This window comes from Carex rostrata, chromosome 17 (assembly GCF_964058835.1).
Source record: "Carex rostrata chromosome 17, lpCarRost1.2, whole genome shotgun sequence".
NCBI classification, from domain to species: domain Eukaryota; kingdom Viridiplantae; phylum Streptophyta; class Magnoliopsida; order Poales; family Cyperaceae; genus Carex; species Carex rostrata.
Genome location: NC_135934.1, coordinates 7,930,713 through 7,937,160, shown reverse-complemented (window position 1 = coordinate 7,937,160; position 6,448 = coordinate 7,930,713).

The window sequence follows — 6,448 nt, the reverse complement described above, 5'->3', positions numbered from 1 at the left end:
CTGGCAAATAAATATATGACACCAATATCTTGGACTCTTGCGAGGGACCACTTATTTTGTCTAATATTTATTTTATTTAATTAATGTGCTATCATATAATTAATGAATTTAATTTTCGCGAGGGATTATAACATAAAAAATTTCTTTATAATTAGCCAATATTAGTTTAGGAATACATATCGGGAGGATTACATGAGTATTTTTATTTTATTATCAAATCAATATTTGACCAACTAATTAAAAATTTAGAAGCTCTGAAATCTTTTATCTGTTTTAGATGGTCCATTGATTTGAAAAATCTTATGGACATTTTATTTAAATAATTTACTTAAGAGTGAATTAAAACGCTTTCACACTTAATTTGCTGCCATCTATTCAATTTGAAAATTAACTCACAAAAGTTATTTCTTTTTTGAAATAAATATATCATAATTTTCTCTTCAACTATATATAAAATTCTTATAAATTGTAAATTGTAGTTATTTCTGTATTTATCATTCTTTTAAGTTCTATACTATAGATTTTTTTTTTATTATTTCTGTGTATTTCCGAGAAAGATGTGTGTAGGTGTTGGAGGAATTTCAAATTACTAATTTAAAATTTGAGTTTAAATTCAAATCCGTATTTACGAATAGTGTGAATCTTAAAGTTGTATGCTTTTTATTAAAGCTGATTTGTGAATTTCAATTATGTCCAATTTTTTAAACAGTTTGACTTTAGACAAATTCAAAAATTGAGTTACCAAAGAGGATTCAACCCTGGGGAGATAATAGTAAAAAAGTTAAAAATGTAGCAAAAGGGGCATTCAAGTTTGCAATAATTAACTGGTTGCTGTAAGAAACTCCAATGATTGCATGAAAATTGGAATAACGTCACATGTATTTGTATGGAGCACAGTCAACATTTAACAACACACAAGTTAAATGCACCAAGGTACATGGCATATTCGTAAATATTTTTTTGAGCAATACTTACAGCCGAAATTTTCTTAGTTACCATCTCAATATAAAATTTTGACTTAATTACTGATTCTTGCAAAATTAAAAACTTAGCATGTGCACACCTCAGTACTTTTTTGACATTATTTCATAGGCGCACACACTCTAAATCCTGCTAGCTAGGATCGAACCTAAGAACTCCCACATGGGGGGCATATGCCTCAGCCACTGTGCTACACAGTGCTTGGCGTATGAGTTTCTTTTGTGCTACAACTTCTTGATGTTGCGTATGAATTTCTTTTGTTTTACCATCGATTTGAGTTAAATTTGAAGCTTTTCATATGGTGAGACTCACTCACAATATTATGCGCAGCACCAAGTTGTGCATGACCTCTTGGTCATACGCAACACCAAAAATGTACGTGTGGCAACATATAAATTTTGGATAAATAAATAGTAAAATCAAAATTTTAAAATATTAAAGTGGTAACTAATTTTTTTTTGACCTAATAACTGATTCTTGTAAAATTAAAAACTTACTACGTGCACGTATGAGTTTCCTCTATTTCACCATCGATTTGAGAAAAATTTGAAGCTTTTCATATGGTGAGACTCACTCACAACATCATACATAACACCAAACTATGCATGACCCGTTGATCATACGCAACACCAAAATATACACGTGGTAACATATGAATTTTGCATAAATCAATAGTAAAATCAAAATTTTAAAATATTGTAGTGGTAACTAAAAAAAATTCAACACTTACAGTATGCTCAATTGTGTTACTCCAGTAAATTGAAAGGTAGTTGAATATCATAAATGAAGAGAGGATTCAAATATACTTTGTTTTTTTATTAATAATTTTTTATTAAATGTTCAAACAAAACTGTTAGATTTAATTTTTTTTTTTAAAAGGCAAAATGGCCCATTTCATTTCTGAAATATAATAAATACAATGACTAGTTTTTAGTTATCCATTAGGCTGGAGTTCATTATCACTCCTTACAGACCAAAAGTTTAGTAAAAGGCAATACATTTGCCAAAGTTTGCTATTAGCAAGACACCAAAAGTATGTTAAATTTGCTAAAACTAAGCCACAAAGTATTGGGCTAAGGCTAAGTATAACTATTTGACAAAATTGGTTGAGCATCTTCATTTTTCACTAGGGTAACACATCGACAGCAGCAGCACCTTGCTGTCCAGAGACCTCTACTCCTGGGTGGAACGACACTATCTCCATCGGCATATACTGGTTGAAGGGAATTGCATCTTCTATGACTGGTAGTCAATCTCCAACTGCATTTTTGACTTTCTTGCCCAATAAGAACAAAGAGATTTAATTAATAAAATCAAATTCCTAGCACTTATAATAGTACAAGCATTAAAGCAAACCTCATTTCTATATTTCCACAAACTCAAACTAACTGTACTAAGGATAATTAAGAACCGTGTTCTATTTATGGCATTAAGAGAATATGCAAATTCAAGTATACTATCCCAAGTTGTCAATGATTGCATTATAAATTGACTTTTTTCTAACCAAAATCAGATTTGTTGAGCTAATATAAAGAGATGGTCAATAGATTCAGGATGCAAACAGAAATGACATTTGAGGTCTCCAACCCACCCTTTAATGGCTAGATTGTCTTTGGTTAAGATGGTATTATGCGAAACTAATCACATGAAAACTCTAATTTGTGGTGGTACCGGCTGGCAAGTTCCACCATATCATTGAATGTTTAGGTTGATAACCTCCAAAGTTAAGAATTTTATAAATCTAATGAGTTGAAAACTTTTCTGAGACTTCCTATTTTCACTCAATTTTGTCGTGTGAGCAAGTGAATGAAGTGGAGTTGTTAGATGTAGTAATTTTGTCCATTCTTAAAAATCTATAGGAGTATATTTGAGTTTGTACATTGAGTAAACAAGGTGTAGTACATAGTAGCTAGTGTGCAATTTTAATACCATTGGTCAACCCATAACTTAATTTGCGAATTTATCCTTGGTTCATAAGATACCCTCATTTCCCCTGTATGATTAATTTTCAGCATGGCATTCGAAAATGCATAATGTAGTGGATGGTGATGTGTCACTTTTAGATTTAATTGATATTATTTTATCTACATGTATATAAAAAAATATTATTTTTATTCGAATCAATAAGTTCAGAAAAAACAATGCCGTTTTTTGACAAGCTATCGTTGCCAATCAAAACAAAATCAAGATATTACAATATTTTACATGAATATACAAAAAGTGATATCATATCTACCATTTTTACTCTGACATTTGAATTCTGAACTCAAAATTAAAAAAATGTTAAACATAAATACATAATAAAGATCCAAAAAATCAAGACATTTCAATTCCCATCATAAATTATGTACCCAAAAAACTATTAATGAGAAGAACTTCATTAAAATTTTGAATTATTCAAACTGTACCCAGCTCCTATTCCTACTCCTGTGTTTGGATTTTTGAGATTTAAAGTTTGTACTGTTTGTGGATTCTCATCATTCCAAAGGACCCCTAACCCTAAGTGTGTGATTGCACATTAATTGTGAATCAGTCAAAGAGAATTTTATAGCAAAAATTATACTCTTCTCAATCAACCAAAACACAACCTCACGGTTTCTCAACCTTTTTAATAATTCTACCACAAATACATTTTTCTTTGCAATTATGACTACTATTTGGCAATATTAGATAGAGTGAGTCTATGGCACTATGCATATCACGGATTGTTACCATGCTACGGCTCTATATTCGAGTTTTCAAATCCTAACGGTCGATCCGAACCGTTCATCTTGTTCTCCATATTAATATGTGTTTGGAGACCAAATTTTACATTTTTTGAAAATTTTTTACTATTATTTTAGATATTTAGAAAATCACTTGATCTGAAAATTCTGGACCATCCAAAAACAGTGATTTTCAATAAATCTAAAAAAATAGTAAAAAAAATTCAAAAAATATAAAATTTGGTCTCCAAACACATATTAATATGGAGAACAAGATGAATGGTTCGGATCGACCATTAAAATTTGAAAACTCAAAATATAGAGCCGTAGTACGATAAGACTCACTCATAGATAACTCTAGAAAGAAAATTCAAGATTCTTTAGATTTCTCGGAAACCAAAGCTGGTCAATTTTATTTAATTTTTTTTTTTTTTTTAAGGGTGGGGGTGGGGGTTGACGGTTGAGTTTACCGGATTGGTTGTGTACTTTTGGCATCCGTATAATTTTTTTTTCTATTTATGGGTATTGCCGTATTGTCCTTGCTTTTTATTTGTTTCCATTTATTGCTTTTCCTGTTTAACAGAGCGCATCATATAGCTCTTGACTTTGGACCATGTAGTATGTACCCCCCTCTCAGAATTCTGAAACACAAATAAATAATTAAGTTCATGAACAAATATTAAAATAATAGCTGCACTTTTGTCGCAATACCCCTTGAAGTAATTGTTACTTACAGATTGGCCCTTTTAAACAACGGAATTTTGAGTGTTGTACTTAATTATTTATAATTTTATATAAAGGAAAAAATGGGCAAAAGAAAAAAGATAAATGAAACACGTGCTACCAGTTTGTTGTCTTTTAATTAAAATATTTTTTATTTGTTCGGATTGGTAACTATAGAATTTGCTTCTGGTTATAAATTAAAGCAATAGAAAGTTATTCTGTTATTTTTTCTTGAATTTTTTTTAATAATCACTCTATTTCGACTGAAACTAAAATATTGTGACGCTTCTCGTATGGTAATATGTATTGTACTATGCCGAGATGTGCCAGCAAGGGGCCATAAAATTAGTGTTCAATGAATATTAAGTTCGTGTTTAGCTTCATTTAAATGGAGGAATAAACGGTTTATTTTTTACTAGCTGTCAAATAAAAATAATATTAAGTCTGCAGAATCTGTTGTCGAAGAAAATATCTTATTTTTCAATTTCTCTACCACTTAATCGATATTTTAATTTTTACGTCATGACTTAAACAATAAATCGTAATCAAATTAAAATGGTCAAAGCACCTTAACTTGAAAAGTAAACAACTGAATCGTTCTTAACTTTAGCTTCAAGTAATAATCAAACAAACATGGACTAAAAGTGTAAAGTGGAGCATATATATAACTGGAGTAAGCAACAAAAACATTAATTGCACGGATATATCGCAAGCAGATTCCGTACACGTAATTTTCATTACGTGAGAAGAAAATTTGAGAAGATAAGTTTAGCATCTACCTTAAGAAAGAAAATTTGAAGTCTAATTCTGACATATATATGTTCAGTGCTCAACTCTCTTTTTTCTTCTACATATTTCTCCAAAGTGGCAAGGTGGCAATACACGGCGGAAGAAGATTTATAAACAGATTCAAAATTTTATAAATTTTATAAATTTTGCATATAAATCCATTATTTGTAAAATAAATTAGTATGAAATGTTTAAGTTTGTCGAAGTTTAACTAATATATTTTGAAAATAGTTGGCACTTCGATTAAAATGTCATTGTTGATATAATAGTCATACTTAATTATTATTATATAAAAACTTGAGTAAGACTATGGTAATTTTAAAAATAAAAAAACCCGATCCGAGAATTCATATCCTCTCTAGTACCATAAAAGATTCTAAATTACAGTTACTAAAGAATGGTCCAGATTACTTTCCAGCTGGTGCCTATTCGGAATAACACATGAAAGTTCTTTGAGATTCATGCAAAGTTAAAATAACAATTCAGATTTACTAATTCTAAAAGATTTCTTTTTACAGTACCGGAGAGGATCCGAACTGTTAAAAATAATCTACACATAATTAGAAATCAAATTTTATATCTTTTTAAAATAACTACTTTTTAATAGGTAGAAAATAACTTGATTAGAAAATTTTAGGTCATCAACCCATGGTTACCTACCTATCTATATATTAGTAAAAAATCTAAAATAAAAAAAATAGTATGTAAATATATTTTCAAATGAAGATCATATTTAATAATCCAACTTTAATGTTTAAATTTTAAAAATGAAAAAAATAGATCATAGAACAAAACGATCTCTAATATACACATTATCATAGTCTCACTCTATTTTTTTTTTAATATAAATTATACTAATGACAGAGTGTCACATAATGGAACAAATTTGATGGACTAAGTTGGGAGATTATTCAGTTTGGCGTGACATGCCCAACAAATTTACAGCAGCTGAAATGGTTGGCTTTGGTTGTACACTTGTACTCAGTCTTGCTGACACTAATTTGTCCTTTGTGTTTTAGCCTCAATTACCCCCATAAAATTATTCAACAAACAAGACAAGTACAAAATTAACTTCGAAAATAAATAAATGCAGGGACCATGTTAAAAATTAAAAAGAAAAAAAAATGAAGATGCGCGTAATGGAACAGGTGAAAGTTTATAGGGGCAAAAAAGTAAAATCAGCACAAAGCAGTAAAAAGAGGAAGGGACTATTGCGTGTCAGATAGCGCCATAGCGGGGAAAGATAGGAC